General features: G+C 42.6%; 1 long non-coding RNA gene across 1 annotated transcript in view; it reads right to left on the reverse strand.

Moving 5' to 3' along the window:
• LOC141583733 (uncharacterized) overlaps positions 1–21,200 on the reverse strand; it is a 308,184-nt gene extending 286,984 nt beyond the window's left edge. Inside the window, exons 1-2 of the long non-coding RNA XR_012516592.1 lie at positions 20,583–21,200; positions 6,222–6,352 (exon numbers count right to left, since the gene is read on the reverse strand). This is a non-coding gene — a long non-coding RNA (uncharacterized LOC141583733). The remainder of the gene's footprint in view (positions 1–6,221; positions 6,353–20,582) is intronic.
• Between the last annotated feature and the right edge of the window lie 2,771 nt (positions 21,201–23,971).

Genomic DNA, 23,971 nt, shown 5'->3' on the forward strand with positions numbered 1-23,971 from the left:
CCCTGGGCCCTGAGGCTTTTGGCCTTGGACAGAGAGTTACACCATCTGCTTTCTAGGTTCTAAGGCTTTTGAACTTGCGCAAAGCCACGCTACCAGCATCCCAGGATTTCCAGCTTGCAAGTGACCTGTCCTGGGACGTCTCAGTCTCCATAATTGCATGAGACAATTCCCCAATAAATCCTCTCTCATGTATCTGTATCTATATCATATTGTTTCTATCTCTCTGGAGAGCCCTGACTAATATAGATTTGGTACTGGGGAAACCAGATATCTTTCTTTCTTACTGCGTTCCTTACAACACAATGGAAGAGATCCGTGAAATTGTTTCCTCTAATTTAAGTGTATGAGGCTACTTAATGGTGAAAGATAAAAGTTTAAAGCTAATTATGATTGGTGCTACAAAAGCAGAAAATCAGCTCATTCCAATAGCCAAGAAATAATCAGACTTTCAGATGGATAGCATACACTTAAAAAATTTGTAGACCACAACCATTCTCCAAATAAAAGTGCAATGAGTGTTTCCAAACTAATAGAAGTGAAAACAGATGAAAAACACAAGAAATATCCCTTGCCCAGTTATTTAATTGTGTACAACTTCTGCCCCTTCACACACAGCACCAATTGACTATGTTATATACTTTATCTTTGCATCATTTCTAATACTGGAGCTATAAACTGCACAAGGACTTTTAGAGAGTTCTAATTTATTTTTGGCATTTTTAAAAAATTGACACCAAGAAAGTGCTTTATCACTCTATTGACTTTGTATGTAAACACTACGCATGTGTGTAAAAATATTGAAACTTCCCCAGTAAATGAAAATGTAAAGATTTTCTCTTTCACAAATGCAGATGCACCAAAAAGATATCTTTTTGGTGCCTCTGCATTTGCAAAAGATATGATTTCTCGAGATTCTAATTCTTCGGGCAACTGCCTATGCAGTGGTGACCCATTGTGGTTTTTGTTTGCTCTCATCAAAAGATTTAAGTTGTCCATCATGGTGACCACAGTTATAAAGCTGCGTTCACAGAATTACCAACCACAGTGGTATGCATTTATAAATTTCACTTTCTGACCTATTTCTTTGTGTATACAGTTCATCTGCTCGTAACTGTTATGCCCCCGTGACTGTTGTTAGTACACCTGACTGTTCATGTTTGCAAAAACATGTATGTTATTATTGACTAGTCTATTGTGTAAAGCAGTCTAGGAAGTATGCTGTAATTCTTTCATGCTTCTCAAATAAATCCCCCTTTTAAAATGAAAATAAATTTATTTTAAAGAATTTTTAGTTTTTCCAGAATTATATTTTGGGGATTTTGGACTAGGAATTTTGATCTCTTGGGGCTTCAACATTCAGGATTATAGTGTTTGGAATTGTGTCTTTAGTGTTTTGCCAACAAGTGACAGAGCAAGGATTCAAACCCAGGTCTGTCCCATTCCAAAGACCATCCTCATAGTCAGTGTGCAGACTGTCTGGGTGCTACTGTGCTCCAGGAAAACCTGGAGGGAAGGTTACAGATTGAGCCTCATAATCCAGGTTGGGATCGAGACTACACCACCATCATCTGTATTACACATTAATCCTGATCAAGGAGAGAAATCAGATCTGAAGACCAAAGAAGCAGAATCCAGGGGCCAGGGTGAGCTGGTAAACAGGAAATGAGGCTGCAGTCAGAAGGCCACGGGGACTGAAAGCAGGGGAAGGTGAGATGGGAGGAGGGAATATAAACCGGCCGCGAGGAAGGGTTTGGCCTGTGGACTGTAAATGAGGCAAGGGTCTCATTCTGATTAGTCACTGGCTAGATGTGTGAACCTGCCTGCCTCAGGGACAGTGGCAGGTCTGGGACAGACCCAAGGCAATGGCAGGCCCCACCTAGGCAGCTGCCAAAAGTCTTGTACAGGGTCCAGCACTGCTGACTCCGGCCTGTGACAGCTCTCAGATGCAACACGGGTGGCTCCGTGGGTGTTTCTCTGGGGAGGCTGAGCACAGTCCAAATAATGCACAGCAGACTTTGAGGCCCTCCCAGCCGAACCTTTTTAGGTTACAGACCGTGCTGTGTTTATACTCCCAGGGACGGAACATCCTTTGCTCACAGCCCCACACCCCACCCCCACCCACCATCTCCCCAACTTTGGCAAATGCCTAGAGTCTGAGCAATCTGTGCAGACATGTTGTGAATCACTGTCAGTTCAAGTACACAATATTCCCTGACTTTAACCCTCCTCAGCTTGGTTGCCTTGCACGCTCCCACTCCAGGCACTGGTGGAGGCGAACTCCATAAGGAAGTAGCAGCCCCCAATTCTCTGGAACTGGTAGCAACAGCAGGCAGGTCAGCCGCAGAACTGGGTGACTGTATCCATGAGGCTCAGACAGTGCCAGGCACAGCCCCAGAGACTTTGCATTCCTGCAGTTCTGTCAGCAAGTGATTATTATGTCTATTATGAGTATGAGGAAATTAAGGTTCAGAATGATTCAATATTTTTCTTTTTCTTTTTTTTTTTTTTTTGAGACGGAGTTTCACTCTTGTTACCCAGGCTGGAGTGCAATGGCGTGATCTCGGCTCACCGCAACCTCCGCCTCCTGGGTTCAGGCAATTCTCCTTCCTCAGCCTCCTGAGTAGCTGGGATTACAGGCACGCGCCACCATGCCCAGCTAATTTTTTGTATTTTTAGTAGAGACAGGGTTTCACCATGTTGACCAGGATGGTCTTGATCTGTTGACCCCGTGATCCACCCGCCTTGGCCTCCCAAAGTGCTGAGATTACAGGCTTGAGCCACCGCACCCGGCCTCTTTTTTCTTTTATGAGATGGAGTCTTGCTCTTGTCACCGAGGCTGGAGTGCAGTGGCATGATATTGGCTCACTGCACCTCCGCCTCCTGGATTCAAGCAATTCTCCTGCCTCAGTCTCCCAAGTAGCTAGAATTATAGACACCCACCACCAGACCCAGCTAATTTTTATATTTTTAGTAGAGACAGTGTTTCACCATGTTGGCCAGGCTGGTCTTGAACTCCTGATCTCAGGTGATACACCTGCCTCAATCTCCCAAAGTGCTGGGATTATATGTGTGACCACTGTGCCAGGCCCAGAAGGATTAATTTTCATACACACTAAAGTGAGAGAGCTAAGATTTAAAACTAGGTATGTTCTTCTAATATACAATGTTCTATCTCAAATCCTCATGTTTTCAATAATTTTTGTTAGCAGCCATGACAGTAATAGCAGGAGCCTGTGGGCTAGACACTACGCTAAATGCTTTGTATGTACGAAGTCATTTAATCCTTCCAAACAGTGCTGAGGAAGATACAACTACTGTCTTCATTTTAGAGATGAGGTCTGAGGCGAGAGAGGTGAGCGGCAGCAGAGAGGTGAAGAGGTAGTGAGTCAGCCCTGCATTCTTCATTTCCTTTGCCCTTCTCCTTGCTAGAGCCCACTCAGCCAGATGGGGCAGCCCGAGTCTCATAGGACTCCAAATTCTGAATAGCTCATCTACAGGCCTATGCTGAACAGGGAGGATCCTGGAGGACATGAGGCCATGGAGGGTCTGAGAGATGGTTTGGGGTTGGGATGTAGATACAATATGTCCCATGAAGTCATTCTCCAAATAAAGCAGAGAAGGACAGTATGGGGGTCTTGAGATAAATAAGCAAGAATGGTTAGACGGGAAAGCTTGGAGGTTTCTAAAGATTCATAGAGAGGAGACAGAAGCAGGCATGGCAGGCCCATTAAAGGAATAATACAAATTAGCCCTTGCACACAGCCCTGGGTCCCAGGTCACAAAGGATCTTCACAGACATGAACACATATTTTATTTAGGGATTCGAAGTTTCCATTATGAGGCAACATAGCATGTGGGAAAGGAGCTTGGGACGAGAAGAAGGATAGAGATCTTCAGCAGGTGAGAATACACTAAGGGTGGTCCCAAGAAGGGCTGTTCATGCTGAGAAGCGGATTGGTGGGCTCTGGAGTAGTGAATCCAGAAGACGCTAAAGCAGCGTCGGTCATTTCCTGCCATGCTTGTGATGCCCGTCGGGCATAATCACTCTCTTGAGGGGCCTCCAGCATCTCATTTGAGAGTGTCTCTTTGTCACTTTGTCTATCATTTGTCTATCTTTGTCAGTTTGTCACTCCGACTATCATTAGCCAGGAAGGGGAGACTCCTTATGAACCCACTGGACTGCTGATTCCTGAAACCCCAGAGTGATCCACAAGGGACTGAAGGACCATCCTCTCCCTATTCCTCACCCCAACTACTGGGACCAAATTCAGCTTGAACTCACCTTCCCTGGGCACCTACCACACAGAATGCTAGGTGCAATTCTAATTTTGAAGACAAAGAAACTTGCTCAGGGAGAGACTTGCTTGATGTCATGGAAATCTGTAAGTGGCAGAGCTAGGATCCAAACCTGGACCTCTTACTCCAAGGGCATCATTCTTTTCATGACATCATACTGCCTTCTAGGAAGATCAGCTAACTCCATGCTTCTAGACTCTACACAATATTCAATAACTCTGATGACTCCGAATTCAGGAAATGTCTATCAAATGGACCAGGGTTTGCTTTTTAAGCTTATCTTTATTTCTAGTACTTCCTGAGAAAGAGTAAAGTATTCTGAAATATAGAAGACAAAGAGATAGGTAGATAAATGCATACATAAATACGTAGATGATAGATGGACAGATGGGCAAACTTTATTTATTTATTTATGAGATACAGTCTCACTCTGTCACCCAGGCTGGAGCGCAGTGGCATCATGATAATGGCTCACTGCAGCCTCTGCCACCTGGCTTCAAGTGATTCTTCTGCCACAGCCTCCCAAGTAGCTGGGACTATAGGCACATGCCACCACATCTGGCTAATTTTTTGTATTTTTAGTAGAGACTGGGTTTCACCATGTTGGCCAGGCTCATCTCAAACTCCTGACAGACTGTATTTTTTATTTTTGTGAGACATAGTAAATGTAAATATATAATACATATATATATGGGGTACATTAAGTTTATATATATATATATATATACTTTATATATATATATATATACTTTATATATATATACTTAATGTACCCCATATATATATATGTATTATATATTTACATTTACTATATACATATATATATGGGGTACATAGTATGTATATATATATATGTACATTAAGTGTTTAGATACAGGCATGCAATGTATGATAATTACATCATGGAAAATGGATTATGAATCCCCTCAAGCATTTATCCTTTGTGTTATAAACAATGTAATTATATCTTTGAGTTATTGGACAGACTTTAAATTGAGTTTTGGTATTAGCTCCTCCATCAAACTTTGTGACTTTGAAATATAGTCACTTAGATTTCTTTTGTTTGTTTTTTTGTTTTTGTTTTGTTTCTGTAAAATGGCCTTCTCAAAGCCCTTCTCATGGAACTACTGTTAGAAACGACCTCTACCAGTGCCTGACGTACCCAGAGATTCTTACTAGTCTCCCCTTCGTGTTAAAATGGTGCTTTAGAATTATGTCCAAATTCAAGAGCAAGGACCCAACTCAAATACTGTTTGAAACATCCAGAATGTCTGTTTTTGACATCAAGTTGGTGCATAGATTTGACAGCCTGGTACCCATAGAGTCCCACCCAAGAACATTTCCTTCAAAACAGGTTCCTGTTACAGAAACAGCCCTGGTTTTAAATATACTCCCTTCTCTCATAAAAATGCCCCAGCCAGCTAAAGCCATTCTGTTTAAAATATTTAATTAATACCTTCACAGAGGTCTGGAACTTATTAAAGACTCTTGGGGACCATGTCTTAGGGGCAACGCTTTGTTCTAAGCAGCTCTATGTGTTACAGATAACATAAAGTACTGGAATGTGCTTTCTATTAAAAGCAGGGACACTTGCCTGCCTGCTGTTGCAAACCCCTTTGTCGTCATCGTGACACATTAAGGCATAATCCAAGTACAACATACACACACAAACAGTGTCAATCCAACCACTTAGTAAAAAGAGTTCCGGTAAAACCACAAGAAAGGTCTGGTGATTAGACGAGGGGATTAAAAACTGGAGGAACACTTCCTTTACCTCCTCTCTCAACTGAAGAGACCACAAAGGCACATTGCTCCCCAAGCAAACAAGAGCAAAAACCCAAAGGCGCACACTTTGCTCTACCTGTGGTATCTTCTCGGTTTCTCAGCCTTTGGCGAGTAAAAGAAGCATTGGTTAAAAGTCTTACCTTCCAAGCAAGGAAACATGCTCTTAGTCCCCCTTTGTCTCACGGCCTGAAGACTGGCAAAAGCTTCACATCCGTTGTTGTTTGGGGAGTACATTTTTTTCTCATTTTTTCATAGGTTCAATTTTGAAAACCTTGGAAAACATGAAAAAGAAAATAATTATTTTAACCATAACCCTACCCGCTAGACATGACTTTGCTGCATTTCTCTCCTTCTACGCGTGTCATTTCACGAGCTGCCTTACTGTACATTTACCCTTTTATTTCCAGCTTCTTTTCCCTTAAAGACATTGGGGGAAATGCTCAGCGTATCATAGCAAGAGATAAAGACATTTTTAAAGAAGTGAAGCCTTTTTTTTCAGGCAGTTTTAGATTCACAGCAAAATTGAGAGGAAGGTACAGAGATTTCCAGTACACTCCTTGCACCCCCACACGTAAAGCCTCCTTCATTATCAACATCCCCCACCAGTGTGGTACATTTCTTACAACTGTCAACCGACATTGACGCATCACAATCACCCAAAGTTCATGGTTCATTAGGATTCACTCTTGTTGTTGCACATTCTATGGGTCTGAACAGGTGTATTAATGACATGTATCCACCATGAGAGTATCATTCAGAGTAGTTTCACTGCCCTAAAACCCCTCTGTGCTCTGCCTGTACACCTCTCCTCCTCACTAACCCTTGGCCTTTTGGTCTTTTTACTGTCTTCATAGTTTTGCCCTTTCCAGAATGTCACAGAGTTGGGATTATATAGTATATAGCCTTTACAACTGACTTCTTTTGCTTAGTTATATGCATTTAAGTATCTTCATGGCCTGACAGCTCAGTTCTTTTTAACGCTGAATAATATTCCATTGTATGGATATACCACCGTTTATTTATCTATTCACCTACAGAAAGAGATCTTGTTTACCAGTTTTTGGCAATTACGCATAAAGCTGCTATTAACATCTGTGTGTAGGTTTTTGTATAGTTTTCAACTCCCTTGGGTAGCTACCAAGGAGCTCAGTTGCTGGGCTGTATGGTAAGCATATTTTTAGTTTTGTAAGAAACTGACAAACTGTCTTCCCAAACAGCCATACTGTTATATTTTGCACTCCCACCAGCAATGAATGAGAGCTCCTGGTGCTTCCCATCCTTGTCAGCATTTAGAGTTGTCAGGGTTCTGGGTTTTGGCTATTCTAACAGGTATGGAATGGTATCTCATTGTTTAAATTTGCATTTCCCAAATGACAGATGATGTGGAGCATCTTTTCATATGCTTCTTTGCCATCTGTATATCTTACATGGTGAGGTATCTGTTAAGATCTTTGGCTTATTTTTAATCAGGTTGTTTTCATATTTTGGGTTTGGATAACAGTCCTTTTCAGAGTGTCTTTTACAAATATTTTCTCCCAGTCTGTGGCTTGTCTTCTCATTCTCTTGACTATGTCTTTCACAGAGCAGAAGTTCTGAATTTTAATGAAGTCTGGCTTATCAATTATTTCTTTCATGGATTGTGCCTTTGGTGGTGTGTCATTTATTTTTAATTGCCAAGGAGGATACCATTGTGGGGCTGAGCCTAACATTAATATAACCAATTATTTCCCATATGGTCAACATTGAGGTTGAGTTTTTCACTATTATAAACAACGAAATGATAGCATCTTGATAATTGTGCACTTTCTGGATTGGATTATTTCCTTTGGATAAATTCCTAAAGGAGAAATGAATGAATCAAAGTCTCAATCTTTTTAGAGTATCCAATATATTTTGCTAAATTTATGTGCCCCAAAAGGCTGTACCACTTAACCCTCTTGCCTGCATGTGAGAATACCCATCTCATCATACTTTAAAAAACAAAATTGACTAAGATATATAGATATATCTGTTTTTTTTGTTGTTGTTGTTGTTGTTTTGTTGTTGTTTTTTTTGAAAAAGGAAAAAAATCATTATAAGGCTGCTGCCCTTTTTCAGGCATCACAGGAGTACAGTTACCATCCCTCTTCTTACCCTTCCATTTACATTAAAAAAGAATCCCGAGGGAAAACAGGGGCCTCCAAAGTGTACCCCTCCTCCCACCTGAGTGACTAGGGAGGGAAAATTGAAGGTCTTTTACAAAATCCTAACATGGCTGAGAGCAAGGACTTACACTGTGGCCCCTGTACTTCAGCCAAGATCTTCTAAGAGTTTATTTATTTTTCTCTCTTTTTCCTTTGATAATCAACAAATTTAATGTATTCATTTTAAATCCCTTACGACTGTTCCCTTTCCCAGGAGCAGAATGAAGTAATCTAGTTCTCACGTTCTGACAGCATAGTTTAAGGGCCACAAAAGATGATTGCCCCCAGCCCATAGAGCCAGGGGTAGTTCAAATAACCGGAGATTTGCTAAAACAATCATGCAAGAGACATTTGCACCAGCGCCTTGAAGCTCTTCCAACCCTTAGGTACCCAACTGCTCCCTCCTTCAAGAGTAAAAGTCTTTCATCCACCTGACTGTAGCCATATCTTGAAATTTAATTGAACTTTGCCATCAGAAGAGTCCGTTTTATTTTTATGAGAGACACAGGCAATGTTCTTCTTAAGTAGGGACACCTAGCAAAACCTCACTGTCTTCCTAGTCTTGGTATCTTACCTGAAGCTAAGATGGAGGCAGAGAAGTGGGCTCTCAGCTCAGCGGGTGCTGCGTATCTTATGCTTTGGGGGTTTGGATGGGGCAAGACTTGGCAAGTACCTTCAACCTGATGGTCCCTAAGTGACAGTGACCACATAAGATGTATCCAAGTCTACCGAGAATCTCTGCTACATTTCATGACATGGCTATAAAACAGTTCCAAGTACAAATTTGTTAGTGTTGGGTTTTATGCTGAGTGACTCTGAAATATCTGATTAAAGGGGCTAGCTTCAGTTTCCACTCTGAAAACCTGGCTTGAATTTACTACTGCCTCACACAGGATTGCCTCAAGCTGGATCTCTCTACTTCAGTGGCAGGCAGGTTAACTATTTCACTGCTGGATGTTCTGTCCCTCACTGCCAGCCCACCCCAGCCCCCTTCCGAAATTGCCATTCCACAACCCCAGGAGTGGATTCTGCACGGTGATTCCTGCAAAGGACTTATAAAGCATAGAGGAAAACTGACCATCTGGCCTGAGTGCTCTTTTTTGAAGGGTAAAGAAGATATTTACAGATTCCATTATAATAAACACATTTTAAAAACGGTTTTAAAGTGCTTAAAAATATGGAAATACAGAGAATTTTTAAAAAATACTTTTAACAGACAAATAATTCTCATTGGTATTTTATATAAAATATGTATAAGTTTGGAAAGTTCCAATCACACAGAAAGGTAGACAGTGAAAGGTATGAAAATAATGCAAAGCCTACCTTAACCATCAGAATAAATACAAAACCCATTATATGCTTATTCTTATAGGTAAATTACTTTTTATTTAAATATGTACATTTTGAATTATGCTGTGTCTCCAGGAACACAATCCTTATATAAAATGAGATAGCCCTGTACTATTTTCATTTTTCTATTTTACAGAGGAGGAAACCAAGCTAGAGAGAGAGAGGAAAAAAAGTAACCTGCCTAAAGTCTCAGGGATAATAAGCAGCAGAGCAATGACATAGTTCTGGCTAGGATTCCAGAGACACGTACAAGCTCACTTGGGTCATGACAGTCTGCCCAACATCCCTGCTGCCAGGTGTCCATAGCCCACAATGAGTCTTATGATCATGCCACACCCCAAGTACTTAAATGACTCCTCATTTCATATACAGTACTGGAGAGTGGATTGGATTTAGAAAACACTATTTAGCACAAAGTTATTTATAGACATGCATGTTAGAGAAAGTGGATTCTACCACGTAGGGTAATATTATTTTAATAGTTACAAAGGAGTTGGTGTAGGTGACTACATATCTTTGTTAAAGGCTTTATGATAATGGTGATAATGGCAATTGACATCTTAACAAGATTAAGGTCAGAAGGTAGCAATAATAGCTGTCATTTTTGCCTTAAACTCTTCAAGATGGGAGGGGGAGACTGGTCTAAATAAAAATAGTTATCCAATATCAGTATCTACCATGTAGCAGAGACTGTGCTAAGTATTTTACATACATTGCATATTTGAGCATGTAACTCTGTACAGTCAAGACCATTATCCCAATATATAGATGAGGGCACTAAGGCTCCAAGATGTCAAGCAAATCTACCAAGACCACCCAATGGCAAGTGGCTGAATTGGTTTGTCAGGGCTGCCTTAACAAAGCGCCACAGACCGGGCAGCTTAAACAACGGAGATGTATTTCTCACAGTCCCGGAGGCTAGAAGTCTGGGATCAAGTTGAGGGCAGGGCTGGTTTCTTCAGAAGCCTCTCTCCTTGGCTTATAGATGGCTAGTCTTCTCCTTCTGCCTTCAGTGGTCTTTTCTCTGTGTGTCTCTGTCCTAATCTCCCCTTTTTATAAGAATACCCGTCATTCTAGATTAGAGCCTAACCCAATGACTTCACTTCAAATTACTAATCTCTTTAAAGACCCTATCTCCAAACATAGTCACATTATTCTGACGTACTGGGGATTAGGACTTCAATGTATGAATTGGATAGAAACACAAGTCAGCCCACAGCACTGGCTGAGCCAGGATTCTGATACAACTCTGTGATGTTGGAAGTTACTCCATGTTGCCTTGGAATTCAGAATGCTTCTTTAACTCCTCTGGCCTGTTCCAATGAGATTTAGGAAAAACTACAAAATTCGCAACTTCTATTTACAATCACTACAGTTCTTTTAACCACAGTGAACAAAAAAACGCAAGGCCCAAAGCATAGTACTTGATTTGTCTCTACCACAGGCAAATATAAGATGCTGAGCCTTTACGTAGCCATCTTGCTAATTTTTTTTCCCAAAAGGTTCCACAAATAGAGAAAGACCCAAAGGCTTCTGCAAACCTGTTTCTAAGATTTAGCTGCCATTCTTGCCTGGGGTTATATCCACCTCTATGTCCTGCCTGAGGACTCTCTGGTGGGATCACCAGCGCAGAGCCAGGGAGGTGGCACAGTCACTGATTGGGCAGGGCATGACCAGATGACTGTGTTGAGTGTCTTTGTGTCATCCCATAAATAATATCATAGCTACACCCCTTTACAGTCCTTAATGTTATTTTCTTTTCTTTTCTTTCTTTCTTTCTTTTTTTTTTTTTTTTTGAGACTGAGTCTCACTCTGTCACCCAGGCTGGAGTGCAGTGGTGTGATCTTGGTTCACTGTAACCTCTGCCTCCTTGGTTCAAGCAACTCTCCTGCCTCAGCCTCCCCAGGAGCTGGGATTACAGCTGCATGCTACTTCGCCTGGCTAACTTTTTGTATTTTTAGTAGAGACGGGGTTTCACCATGTTGGCCACGCTGGTCTTGAACTCTTGACCTCAAGTGATCTGCTCACCTCGGCCTCCCAAAGTGCTGAGATTATAGACCTTAATGATATTTTCTGAGACTGACTTATCTGCATATCACCCTCACAATTTCTACCATATCTGCATTCACCCTGTCATTTTACCTACTATATTTTAAATCATCTTATATGTTTGGTTTAAATTGATCTTTAAAGGGAATATTTAAATAATTATCTTAAATGGAAAACCTATGTCATTTGCCACAGATAGAAGGTAACCACAAAAAAGTACAAAACATCAAACTGTTATAATTAAATTCTAGCTAGGTACAGCTGTTTGCCACCTCTTTCTCTGCTTAAAAATGGTGGCGTGTAGATTGGGACATGTAACAGAGGCGCTTGAGACATGCTAGTCCTGAAGTGAGACTTTCTTATGAATTAATCAGAAGTTGAAACAAACTTGAAGGGAGAAGAACTTCTTCACTCTGTGTTTAGCATTCTCTGATGCTGGGACTTTGTCCTACTGCAAACCCAATTCCACCCACATTTGGGAAAAGCTGCCTTCTGCTTTTCAGAGCACTTTAACAATCCTCTAATATGAGCAGAGCAGATATTTTACACTTATTCTCGAAATGAGAAAATTCCAGCAAATTGTAGGCATTGTGAGAAACTCCTGAACTCCAGGCAAGCTTCTCATTTGGCATTCAGAGTTGGACAACTGCACTTGGGGTCCAGGAATGAGGGGTCGGCAGGAAATACTTATTGCTTAAAGAGATGACTTTCTATAGTTGGCTCGGCCCCTTTGTTGGTCTTGAGCCAAATGCTACACAACTGGAAACCAAATCTAGGCTCAGAGACACATGCTAGACCCAAGTTTCCGGGACTCAGTCCCTGACCAGGTTGCAGAAGGTGCTGGGATAACATCCGTTTCTCCCAGGGAACGAGGGACCTCAAGCTTTCTTTGCTCAGCTGCAGCAATTGATTTGACCACAAGATTTACCAGGTCCCGCTCATCCTGCCTTTGTTCTGCAAATAGCTCATCCAGTTCTCAAATCAAAGGCTCCTCTAAGCCCTGGCTGGTAAAGCGTGGCCACGAGCAGCACCTGAGAGCCTGTGAGAAATGCACAATCGCAGCACACCACCCCACGCCACAGCCCACTCCCTGCCCCACAATGGATCAACTGAACCCTTGAATCCAAATCTCCAGGTTAACAAAGTCACCAAGTGATTTGCAATGCACATTGAAGTTCAAAAAGCACTACTTTCAAAGACCGTGATCAGGCGGTCACCCTGGACTGCAAGCTGTGGATCCTTCAGCTGTGTGGTTCTTATGCTCAGAGCTGGGAGCTCCCACTCTAAATGCTGCAACCACTTGGAGCACTGTTCTAATCCAGGGTTCCCTAATTACCAGCTGTGGGAACTAAAATAGTCACTCAGCCCTTTGGGGCCTCTGTCAGTGCATCTGTAAAATAAGGAGAACAAATTCCTTCTCCCAGAGGTATCTGGAGTAGCCCATGTCTGTAGAGCACTTCATGCAGTGCCTGACACACGCTGAGTGGCACCAGATGAGTGACACAAGCTCATTCAACAAACATGCACTGATGATCTAAAATGTCTGGGCTCTGGGGCTATGACACTGAAAAGGACAGACAAGGGTGGTTGGAAAGAAATAAGGAAGAATTTCAGTAGTGATGAGGATCTTAAAGAAAATAAATCATGCAAGCAAGTAACAGGAATGGGAGCAGGTACTATCAGCAGAGTGGTCAGAGACGCTGCGTCTGAGGAAATGACTTTCAAACCAAGGCCCAGATCAGGAAAAGAGGCAGCCACATGGAGATCTGGAGGCAGAGCACTCTGGACAGAGGGTACACCAGGCAGAGGTGCAAAAGCCCTGATCTGGAACAAGCTTGCCAGAGAAGAGGACGAGAAAGAAAGGTCAGGATGGCTGGCATATAGGTATTACAAGACAAGGCTGCAGAGATAGGTGGATTCATTTTTATCACACCCTAACCCACCATCAGCGCTGAAATCATCCACGTCCACCATTGGCTGTAGTCAGAAATTCTCCCCCAGGACAGACGGCAGAAAGCCTCGAAGACCAAGACCGTGCCTTGGTGTCCCAGTGTCCAGCTTCACGGATGTTTACCTGCCTGAGTTCCTACTGAGGAAGGAGGGACTTCAGATCCAACACCCAATGTTTTGGAGAAAAAAGCAGTCTCTCCTCTGCAAGGAACCCATGTGTTCTGGCTAGAGGGAGTTGATGTCTCCCAGCTGGGATGGATTTTCTGCTGATTTTACAAATAAGCCAACCACGCCAAATCCAATGGGAAGCACGCCCAAAGCAGCCAGCAAGATCAGATTAGGAGTTTTCACCAAAGGGTTAGGTGATGCTAGCTATGAGCCAGACCTGGTGGCTCCAAAGTTGCCCTCAATTTTATCAGCCAGAATTCAAAGAAGTTTTAGGCAAAGGGAAAACAGCTGGCTTGTCTTAGAGGTTTAAACCTCGCCTGCGGTATCACACCATGCTATGTATTCAAAATCCCAGTTTACAAATAACTGAGACTTGCTTCTGACTTGAGCCTAACAACGCTGAGAGGCAGGGTGAGTCTTACCATCCCTCTTGCAATGAGAGTTCTAATGCTCTGAGAGAGGGTAGGTTGTGGTGGTAAAACCAAGACTTCAAAGCAGACTTTCTGGCCTTCGACCGGTCGCCTTTCCACTGGACCAGCCATTGCCGTTAGCAACATACCCATTTTCCCCACAATCTTCTCTTCAAGAACATCTTTCTTCCCACCATCCCTGCCTCCTGTCTGTCCCCTCCCACGACTGCCATTGCTAACTCTAGCTAATCCTCTTCTTGCTATCTCCATGTCATCGGAAAGCATAATCCACGATAATTCCCCTAATCGAAAGTCATCTGGTCAGCACTTTAACTCCTCCTACAACCTTAATACCCCTCCACCATGTAACCCAACAAATTCGGTTCCTGGGAATTCAGATGTGGACATCTTTGGAGGGCTGTTATTCTGCCTAGCACATGCAGTGTGTCTCTGAGCAGCCATTTCTTGGCAACAACTTTACACTGTGGAGGATTTACTGCCTCACTTGTTGAGTCATCACTATCATCACCACCTTCATATCCTCCAAACACTCAGCCAGGTGTTTCTAGTTTGGGGTTACTTAACCCTTAAGAGTCTCTATATCATTTTGTAAACTCTACATGCTCAATTCTTTTTTTCTTTTTTTAATACCCGCCTGCATTGGAAGGAAGAACTTCACAGTCCCACCCCTTTTCCCCTCCACAATGTTAAGACTTAGAGAAAGTTTAAATTCCACTTTGGGTGGAGCCCAAACATGAAAGGTTCCATTCCAGAGGAAAAATTTACTGAGAACATCTCTGCTGGAGGAAGAGAAGCCATTTCACAGTCTTAATTAGAACAAGCCTGCCTTTGACAATCAACCTAGACAATGTTTATAGCTACACAGTCTCTGTATAGTGTGTCAGCATCTCACCTCCTCCCAAATGGGGAGAGAGGCTGTACAAATGCATTCAACTAGTTGCTTTACTAATTACATCACACATACCAGAGTTACCAAGGCTGGCTGAATCTAATTACATTAAATGCATCTACGTGAAGATTTCCAATACATTCAGAAAGATGTTTTAAAGATTTCAAGCCTTGGAATAAAAGATGTAATGAAGTCTGGCCACATTATTCTGTTGGTCTGGGGTAATGTAAACACAAGTCAGGGCTCTGTGTATCTGATTCTTCCTGCCGTAAACTCTTGGAGGGGCCATATGGAACAGAGGATGCTTTCCACATTGGATGGATCCCTTTAGAGAATTCTGTGCTGGGACTGCAAATATCTCTCGGCTCTTTGGATGCCAAGGAAAAATTCAAGACTCTCACCTTCCCCCTTTCATTTCAGAAAACTTTACTGTGCACCGGGCCTTATCAGTAACTCTGGGAGATGATACAGGGAACACAAAGAAGAATAAGACAAGCTCCCGGCAGGCCAGTGGATGAGGATTGCCAAGCAGCCTAATTATTTGGGACCATTTTAAAAGAATGTTTTTTAGCTATTTGTTGGATATTTATTTAGTGATGGTGGGAAGTAAATGATTTAATAATCATTGTATGCAGCAGTAAAGGTACCAACTTTACCTCTCTATGGGTTGAAATAAAATGTTCAAACAACTTAGGTTCATTTCTAGAGCTCTTGTTTTCTTCCCTGTTTTGAACTGTGGTTTGTTTTTCAGTCAGACCACTTTTTGGACAAAGAAACATATTAAAGAGTTTTGAGTTTAGGCAATAAAATAATTCAGTAATTGCCAATAAACAACACTCTACCAGCCTTATGTGGTTTCAGAATTGTGACCGAGTGGTCTTAGGAGAGTGTGGCCATTGGTTCACTGCAGATTGCATGTGCTTGTAACAAAAATTCTCACCAATGTCCCTTGAATCCTGGAAAGAGATGCCTTCCATTCCAGGGTGCTATCAACAACAGCAAGAGAAAAACTCATTCCTGTTTTGCCCTTCATGTAAGGAACAGTATCATGTAAATGAGTTAATTGTTACATATACATTATTACATACATATTATTTTAATGTATTCAACAAATATTTATTATGTGCCCACTATATTCCAGGACTGTTCCAACTACTGAGCCTAATTCAAAAAACAAACTAGATAATGCCCCGTTTATGTAAAGTTTACATTTTAATAGATTATGGGGAGAAACAATAAACAAACAAATCTATGGATTAATTTTAGATAATGGTAGGTTCAATTAAGAAAATCAAATAGGAAGATGTGATAAGAAATAAGAATGCTGGCTATTCAAGAGCTCAAGATATATGCTGTTCTGTGACTGTGGAGCTGATGTAGATTTTTATTTGTAATTGAGCTGAGATCGGATTGTCAAGAAAGAACTGCCCATGCAAAGACTTGGGGGAAAAGCAGCCCAGGTAAAGGCAACAGCAAATGGAAAGGCGCACATAGGCTTGTGGTATTGAGGAGTAGATAGAAGCCTGGCAGGGCTGCAGCAGAGCATCCAGGTAAATTGTTAGAGAATGAGAGGGCAGGGAAGAGAGGCAGATTTTATAGGCTATGATAAGAGGGTTGCATTTTATCCTAAATGTAATGGGAAACCATTAAAATGTTTAATAAAATGAGTGACAGGATATTTTTACCCATTTAAGAGATTCTGCCAGTTAGTGGATAGAGACTAGATTATTATGAGAAAAAGAATGGGAATTGGACGAATACTTGATGCGCTCATGGGAATCGAAGCAAAACATTAGGGTGGCTTCGATGATGATTACAACTGTGCAGTGGAATCTGGATATGTTTTGGAGATGGAGCCTACAGGACTTGCTGTGGTGTGGTGTAACAGCAGAGTTGAGAGGAACTCCGGGACCATTAACCAAGATGAGAAAGATGCTTTGGAAGCACAGGAAATCAAGAGTTCTGTTTTAGACATGATCTGTGAGATGGTGTGGCCTGAATCTGTATATATCAAGTTGGCAGCTGAAGGTACTTGCTCAACGGACAGGTCAGGGCAATAGATATAAATTTGGATCACTTGCTTGTAGACAGTATTTAAAAGCCATGGGCCAAGAGAGTGTAGACAGAGATTAAGTCCACTGACGCATTAATATCCCTTTTTAGATCAATCCTTCTGGAAGCTGCTTGACTGGTCCACTCCTTATCAAGCTCTGAACACAGTGCTTATTCTGAAGGAGCTCACAACCTAACAGAAGATAGGCAGATGGCTACAAAACAGTGCACTGTGTATTATACGTAATGAAACTATGGGCTGGGCATTGTGGGAAAACCGAGGAGAGCATGACTAATAGCTTGACTCATAAGGAAGACAGCGTATCAAAGATGGCATCAGAAAGGAACATGAAGGATAAGGACAGTTTTCCCACATAGCAAAAAGAAATTAACACGTGCAAAGGCATAGAAGCAGGCCATATTGGTGAGGTTTCATGAAACTATTTATATATCATATCCCAAAAACTAACATCATGCTTAATGAGAAGACATAATATACATTCCCATTGAAGTCAGCAGCAACACAAAGAACTTCCGTATTCACTACAGCCTTTTAGCACTAGTCTAGAGATACATGCCAACACGATTAGGAAAGACAAAGAATACACAGTTCAGAACTTGCCAGGAGGTCTAGTTATCAGTGTTTGCAGATGATATGATCACATACTTAAGGGAATAATAAAAGCATAGGAAAAAATATTAAAATGAGTAAGAAAACTAAAAAAGTCAGTTATATATGAAATTAGTGCCAAAAAGAAATCAACAGCCTCAAATATAAAAACAACAATCAGTTGGAAAGTACAGCAGATCCCATTTACAACAGCAACCTAAAGAATAAAATAACTAGAAATCTAAGAAATATGATTTCAGTGAAAGCACTGGCAGAACTTTTTTTCACTAAGCAGATTTTAAATCTTATACAGTAAATATATAGCAATGAGAATATTTAGAAAAAAATCTGAAAAAGAAAAGTAAGAAAGACAGACTGGATGTACCAGCTGGTATAACATAAAGCTAGAGTAATTAAAACATCATGGTCCTGATTTAAAAAATAAAATCCAGAAGCAGACTCCAAAACATATGAAAATGTACAATGTGACAGAGGTGGCATTTTATATCAGTGGTGAAAAACACATAATTAAGCAAATGGTGTTGAGACAACTAAGTAGCCATTTAGAAAAAAATAAAGCAGGGTTTCTAAATTTATCCATCTGACCAAAGTAAATTCCTGATGAGTGTAAGTCACTAGAAAAACATGGAAAAAATATTTTAAAATCTTAGAAATGGAAAGACCTGAGTATGAGAGAAAAAAAAAAAAACAACCCCGGAACCATAAAGAATAAAATGTATACATTCAACTCTACAAAAATTAAACATTGTGTACAAGAAACACAGGAAATCAAGTCAGACAATGACAACATGCTTGGGAAACCATTTGTAACACGTGTAACAAACAACTCATTCTCTAAATATATATAATCACCAAAAATCAGTTAGAAAAAGGCCAAAAACACAAAAGAAAAATGGCAAAGGACCTGGATGGACACGATTCTGTGGCACACACTCCCCCACCACATACACACTCCGGGAGGTTTTAAAACACTTAAAAAGACATTTAAAAGAAAGCAAATGAGCTGCATTTCTTACATTTCAAATTATCAAATATCAAATCCTTGAATGCAGCAATTTTTGGAGAGTAGAAACAGCTATTCATTTGAATAGTTGCTAGGATTATAAATTGATGCAACCTCAGTGCAGAGCAACGAAATACTCACACCAAAATGTATGGCACATGTACTCCTTTACCCGGAGATTCTACTTTGGAGAATTTATTCTATAGATATGTTGGTACATGTGCACAAAGCTGTAGCCACAAAGATATTCCTGCGGCATTGTTTATAATAGCGAAAGAGTGGAAATAACCTAAGTTATCATCAATAAGGGAGTGGTTTCATAGATAATGGCACTTCCTCACAATATTTCAGCAGAAGCCATTCAAAGATTTGCTCTCTCTGTACTAACCGCCACCAAGACACAGTGTTACAGTTTTTAAAATAATGTGAAACATAATCTATCTTTTCCAGAAAAACAGAAGGATACACAAATTTATGCTTGTATATATAGGAAACCAGCAACAATGATTGCCTTTAGGTAGGGGAAGGACATGGTTGAAACACAGAGATGGGAAGGAGACTTACACATACCTGAACCATGTTCCTGCATCACCCACTAAAAACCAACTACGTAACAGAAAGATGAAGATCATAATCATTTTGTATTGTGGCTTGAGATTAAGATGTGTGTTGTGGGGGGATTCAGGGGCAGAGATGAGACTGAATAACAAAATCAATTTTGTGGAATTATGAGCATTAGAAAAATGTTCTTAACACTTAGCAACTGGCCTGTTGTAGGTGTCCAATAAATGTTAGCTATTATTACCCACAGATTACATAACAGGAACACACATCATTTAGTGAAGTGGGAGGTTTTGATTTGCAGGTTTAACTAGGGTAGAGTGAATTCTCCCATTACTCTTTCTGTTGCACACCCAGATGGTAAGGTCTGGTGAAGGCCACCTGTGAGTCCCCGAGGGCGCTGACTATGAGGTGAGAGCCAGGGGCTGGCCTACAGCCACATTTCATACCCCAGCCTCAGCCCAGAGGGCATCCAACCCAGAACACACCTTTCTTCTTGGGCGATGAATCCTGCAATAAACACCTCCCCCGCCCTTCACATTTTAAAATCTCCCTTTCCATAGGGGTGGGCTCGCAGCAACCATCCTGGTCCTGTGTGCTCCCTCCACCACCATAAACACAATTGATTGGATAAGCTGTGGACACCTGACTGACTCAAGCTGATCCAATCAGATTTTCGTCTTTGGGAATTTGGAACTTGAACTTGAACCAAGTCAGTCTCTATGTGGCTGGAAATACAAAACATAAATATGGGAGCTGTGAATCAGAGCAGCAGCAGAAAAATCCAGTCCTCTATATTACAAAAAAAAAAAAAAAAGAGAGAGAGAGAGAGACAGAGAGAGAGAAGAATGAGTTACAGAAGGCTTCCAGATTCTGGTTCTAATCCCCTCTACAGGCACAGTTACAGTCGTGCCTTTATATTCTGTGAGATGTTTCTGGAATCTTAGAAATCATGCCCTTTTTCTTTTTTTCTTTTCTTTTCTTTTCTTTAAGCCAAGTTGACGGGTTTCTAAGTTGTCGGTTTTCTGTTTTGTTTTGCAATTAAAACATCAAAACCAACCCAGACACTGAAGACATGGTAAATCCCAACCTCCTATTGATTGTAACAGAGGAATATGGGTGAGGCCAAAGCAACTTCTATCAAGCTTGAGATCAGGTTTGATACCTCTTGGCAAAGCAAAGCCACGTGCCAGGGAGAGGATGTCTGTTATAGCTGGGTGAGCAGAGTACTTACGGCAGCTCAAAGTGGTTGCAGAGAGGAAGGGAGGGAGAGCTGGACGTAAGAGGCTCCCGCAGAGAATCTGCCGTGGCTGTTGGATTCGTTTCTGTCTTCATTCATTTTGTGTTGCTGTAACAGAATTCCTGAGGCTGAGCGATTTGTAAAAGAAGGAGATTTATTTAGTTCACAGTTCTGTTGACAGGAAAGTTCGACAGCATGGCTCTGACACCTGTCGAGCTCCAGCAAGGGCCATGGGCTGCTTCATCTTTTGGTGGAAAAGCAGAAAGGCCATTGGTCACATGCAAAGAGGCAGGCAAGAGGAGCTGGACTCACCTATAACAACCACTCCCTCAGGGACTAATCCATTCCCTCCACAGGGGGAGAGGGAACTCAGTTCTGAGAGACCGCATTCATCTATGCATGAGAGCAGCATTATCCCAGGACCCAAATGCCTCTCCCGGGGCCCTCGTCCCAACACTGCCATCAGGGGAATGAAATGTCAACATGAAATTTGGTGGGGGCAACCCACATGGAAACCGTCACAGATTTCTGGGACTGACATAATAGAGCACCACAAGCTGGGTGGCTTAGAATATTAATAATGGAAATGTATTGTTTCACAGTTTTAGAGGCAAGACGTCTGAAATCAGCGCCACGTGGCCATGCTATCTCTGAAATGCGAAGGGGAGAATCCTTCCTGGCCTCTGCCTGGTTTCTGGTGGTGGCCATCGACTCTTGGCATTCCTTGGCTTGCCACAGCGTGGTGCCAAACTTTGTCTGTATCATCAAATGGAGATCTCCCTGTGGGTCTCTGTCCCCGCATGAGTGCTCTCCTGTGTCTAAATCTCCCATTTCTTCTAAGGACACCTGTCATTGGATTAGTGCCCACCTTAATGATCTTATCTTAATTGATTACACTTGCAAAGGTCTAATTTCCAAAAAGTTCACACTCACATGCACCAAGGGTTAGGACTTCAGTATTTTTTGGTGGAACACAACTCAACCCACAGCAGTGGTCAAAGGGACGGGGACTACTGCTACTCACTGCGATGCTTATCATTCATTCAGAAAAATGGAAATCATGCTGAGAGTTTAAAGCAGAGGGGATTTGGGGCAGGGAAGCAGTAACAGGTGATAGAGAGGCTGAGAGGCCAAACAGGAGGCAGTATACAACCCAGAGATCAGCATGAGCAGAAAGCTGCTACCATGCCTCAACTGCACAGACAAATTGAGTGGCAGGGTTAGGCAAGACGTGGGGCCTGGGCAGCTCTTTCAGGAGGAAATTGGAGCCTGGTAGGAGCAAAGAAAGAGAGGAGAAATAGCTGGGCTTCCTCCCTCTTCCCACCCTTCAATCTTTTGCCAAGGCCTCCACTAGCCAGGGATCTGGCTGACACCAGAGACTGCAGGGATGGCCTCCTGCCACACAGAGAGAGCAGGGGCGCGGAGGGAATAAAGCCGAGGGCAAGCAGCCCAGGTCTAGCCTACCCACTCTGCACCAGACTTCAAAGTCTCACCACAACTTAGGACGTGAGAATTACTACTCTAATCTTACAGAGATGCTGAGACTGTGAGAGAATGTAAGTAGCTCACTCCAGATCACCAACTCCGAGCTCCATTCCATCTTGGGTCTGCACATGTGGTTGCTCTAGAGGCTGTGGCTCCTTCCCCCCATCTTTGCAGGTTCCATACTGATTCCTTCTTGCCTCTATCTGTGCTGTCCCCATACACAGGCCCCATACAAACAAACCACGAGGGAAACTCCTGCCGTAAGGGACCCAGTGGACAAAGACAGACTCAACAACCATGGGGTCACCATCGATATTTCCTCTCTTCTCTTGCCCTTTGGGTTTTTGCTCAGATCTCAGGCCACACCTGCTCTCTCTCTGGCTCCCACTCTCCCCCTCTGACCTGCCCCTGTAAACATCCTAACCTGCTTCCCTGGCTAACGCCTTTTTTATCCTTGAGACCTCATCCTAGTCATCACGTTTTCCAGGAGCCCTTCTCTGGCCCCTCCGACCACCCCGCCAGGTGCCCCTTGGCTGCAGATAACTCCTCTTTCATTATCCTCATGCACTTTGTGACTTGGGGCCTGGTCGGACAGCCTACTGAATCATTCATTCATGGGTGATCTGTTGTTCCATTTCTTCATTTCTACCAGGTGCCTGGTTCTGTATTCCTTTGCTGTGGGGATTTTTCCAGAGGGAAAGTGGAAGCTGAAGGAAAACACTGCTCTTCACGTAAAACACCCAGTCCTCAGCAGGCAAGGCAAAGGGAGCAAGCCCTTCCTTCCATGACAGGAAGACGAGAAGAGAAATTCTCAAGGTAGACGACAGTAGACAGATGCCAAGCTTAGCAGACACCAAAATGAAGTGTAGCCAAGGGTTAGTAGAATCGTTTTCCCCTGAACACATTTTCTAAAAATTCAGCCTTTAAAAAAAAAATTTTTGGCCGGGCGCGGTGGCTCAAGCCTGTAATCCCAGCACTTTGGGAGGCCGAGGCGGGTGGATCACGAGGTCAAGAGATCGAGACCATCCTGGTCAACATGGTGAAACCCCGTCTCTACTAAAAATACAAAAAATTAGCTGGGCATGGTGGCGTGTGCCTGTAATCCCAGCTACTCGGGAGGCTGAGGCAGGAGAATTGCCTGAACCCAGGAGGCGGAGGTTGCGGTGAGCCGAGACCGTGCCATTGCACTCCAGCCTGGGCAACAAGAGCGAAACTCCGTCTCAAAAAAAAAAAAAAAAATTTTTTTTGAGTCAGTGTCTTGCTCTGTCACCACGCTGGAATGCAGTGAGACAATCATGGCTCATTGCAGCCTCAAACTCCTGGCCTCAAGCAATCCTCCCACCTTGGCCTCCCAAAGTGCCGGGCTTTTTAGCAATTTTAAGTCGTATGTTGACATGGCTGCTATTAAGAGTATGACAGATGACAGAGGAAAGAAGTTGGACAAGAAGTGCCCAGTCCCCTATCAGAAGCTGGACAAGAGTACCCACACCCCTATCATCCAAGGGGTGGCTCCGGCTCTATTCTGTAGACCACCCCTCCCATCACTGGATAGAACTTGCCTGTTTCTCCAACAGAAGCATGCCTAGGAAGCCATGAAGAGCCCTCAGAGCGCTGGCCAAGCCGAGCACCAGAGGAAGCCAGGGCCTTGTCATGGACTTTCCAGCTCGGGTGGAGATGCACATGCCCACAGGTCACATGGACACAGTAGAACACGCTGAGCTGCCTCACGTCTTGGCCTCCTTGCCCATCGAGGGCCTGAAGTAAAATAGAGATGTGGGCAGCAGCTAGGATGGACCAGAAACCCTTCCTGTGTTTCCAGAGTCTTCCTGAAGGTCCTGGACTTGTGGTGCAAACCTAGGACCTAGAATTTCCTGCAGCCCTGGCAGGATGAGGGCTTA

This window comes from Saimiri boliviensis, chromosome 2 (genome assembly GCF_048565385.1).
Source record: "Saimiri boliviensis isolate mSaiBol1 chromosome 2, mSaiBol1.pri, whole genome shotgun sequence".
In the NCBI taxonomy this organism is placed as follows: Eukaryota; Metazoa; Chordata; class Mammalia; order Primates; family Cebidae; genus Saimiri; species Saimiri boliviensis.